This window comes from Micropterus salmoides, unplaced genomic scaffold (genome assembly GCF_014851395.1).
Source record: "Micropterus salmoides isolate LMB-PRFRI ecotype aquatic unplaced genomic scaffold, ASM1485139v1 Ms_hic_scaffold_12, whole genome shotgun sequence".
Classification (NCBI taxonomy): domain Eukaryota; kingdom Metazoa; phylum Chordata; class Actinopteri; order Centrarchiformes; family Centrarchidae; genus Micropterus; species Micropterus salmoides.
In genome coordinates this window covers 34703371-34705947 of record NW_024040263.1, presented here as the reverse complement: position 1 = coordinate 34705947, position 2577 = coordinate 34703371, and positions in this window count along the sequence as shown.

Below are 2577 nucleotides of genomic sequence, written 5' to 3'. Positions count from 1 at the left end.
ACAAGGCTCTGCGGGGCCCGGGGCCATCCAGCAGCTCCTCGTCCTCGCAGACACGTAGGGGAGATAACAGCTAACAGCCACAACAGGCAGGAATGCTGGATAAGTGTACCCCCCCACCTGCCCCCACACATGACTTCTGTGCAACCTTCAGCAGGGATTTTCCACCCAGTCCACACGGAGAAGGTGACATCCAGAGACCTGCAGACACCACAAGGTCCTGCAGAGGTGCAACAGGGACTCTGTAATGAACCGTGTGACAGTAAAGTGACAGGAGGAGCGGGCTCAACCAGGGGGACTCGGTGCAGCGAGGTCCCCAATCTCAAGGACAGAATTAAGTCAGCTCAGAAAAACCTAATCAAAAGCAGATGTGTGAAAACCTGCATGCACCAGTTCCCACATAAAGGGGTATTAGAGTGGTCACGTTGCTCAGACCTCAGACCAGCGGACACACATTTTACTGCAGCTATCTGCAGGTGAGATGATGAGGAGGAGATGAAATATAATCTTTGTTCCATTTAATCTTTGAGTGTGCGTTTATTCCTGCAGTCGACACGGCGTCCGTTTCTGTCTAAAACTTAACCCCTCCAATAGTTGCTGAGATATTTCTGATCCAAAGTGGTGGACAGACAGACGTTAGCGTTCACAGAGCTCCTGGGGACGGCTGAAAACAAAGAAAGTAAGAAAACAGGAAGTCTGTTTTGTTTACTTTTGTCTGTTAAATAGCATTCATAGGTGTCATTTACACACCCACCACTCTTTAAAGAATAATTTGTTTAAAAAACGTTATGAAATACAGCTTGCAGTTAAATAACAAATGAAAAGGCCTTCAGGTTCATTTGCACATTAAGAAAACCTGCAAAGAAAGTTAAATATAGAAGAAACAAATGTGCATTGTCCAAAAAACAGTAACTAAAAAAACAAGCTGCTGATTCTAAAATGACCCAAAAACGTGCAGCAGCAGTCAGTAACTTTAACAACTTTTACTTCTTGTCAGTTTCTTTTTGGCCAAGTTTTCTGTTCTCTCCCTGTGAACATGACCAAAGAGGAGGGAAGACTAAATCATGGCTGCAGGCGTGTTGCCTCAGCAGGGACGATGTTACAGGAGAAAAGTTCTGAAACAGATCTGAAAGCAGCACAGAATGACTGAGAGCTGCACTCACTTACATTCTGTTAGATTTACAGATTTTGAAATGTCACCTCAATTCTGTTTTTCCTTTTACATAAATAAAAACATTTCCACCGTAAATTGGTGCAGAAACTTTCACCAGGATGCAGGAAATGAAGTTGGAAATGGGGGGCCCCCCAGAGCCCCTGATCATGTATCATGCCATTGAGGATATATTTAAAACACTGTTTTGTCTTGTTCTTGTGAACCTAACATGGCGTATCTTCATGTCTCACGAGCTTAGTGTCTCTTCCCACCCCTAATCTGAGCCCCTACGTCCCCACCACTTCTCAACACAAAGTGACGCCCTTGATAGTGTTACTGACTCCCGTCACGTGACTTACATGATATTACTTACTTAAACTTAACAACAATCTTCTCCTAAACCTAACCAAGTGGTTTTGTTGCCTTAACCAAACTAAACTACAACCCTTTTTACAACACTTTCCACGCATTAAATGTCATGTGACTTAGTGACATCAGTAAGCTTGTAGCACAAACAATCTGGGGTGCGTTTCCCAAAAGCATGGTTGCTAACTACGGTAGCAACTTCCTTGGTTGGAACTATGTAGATGCCACGCAAATGTTTCCCGAAACCCTAGTTCGAACTAAGGAAGTAACTAAGTTGGTAACATACATGGTACGAACCATCGTTAAGCGACGCAGGTGTTCCCCAAAACCATAGTTCCGATGAATGTTCGCACCAACTGTAGTTGCATAGTTCGAACTACAGCTCCTGACCTGAAGTTCACAATGGCTGCGTCACAGAGAGCAGAAAATGCAGTGTTAGGAGGTGGATGTTAGATAATCCTGCTGTACAAACATATTTAAGGTGAAGTTATTTTTTAAATGTAATTGTTATAAAAGTACTTTTAAATGTATTTGTCAGGTCATGGGTAGGGTTGCATTGACTCAGTACTAAGTATCTTAGTGTAGACCATCTACTCTCATCTTTTCTAACAGATTACCCATCTGTTCACAATAACTTGATTTAATATTAGTCACCAGTACAAAGATTAAAGGACAAAATGGAGAATGTAAAGACAAGACTTTTAATATTACCTTCATGTTTACATTTCCAGGCCTCTGAGGACCATGGGTGTTCTCTAGTCTTCTTTACAAACATAAATATAAAAAGGGGCAGCATAAAATTCATGACAGTACTGTAATGAATAAATCCCTGAGAGCTTTTGTTGCCATTATAACAAAGATAAATAGAAAACTCACGGGATTTGAACCCACGTCTGTCTCATTAGAGCACATTCACATACTCAGCCACATATTGCACTGAGCTATTAAGACCTTGAAACTGTTGTTGGCCAAGGAAATATGTGTTAAATTGTTATACTGAAGATACTTGCAGATTAAACCTATTTCAGTAAATGTCTTGTAATTGCTAATAGTTCTTAATT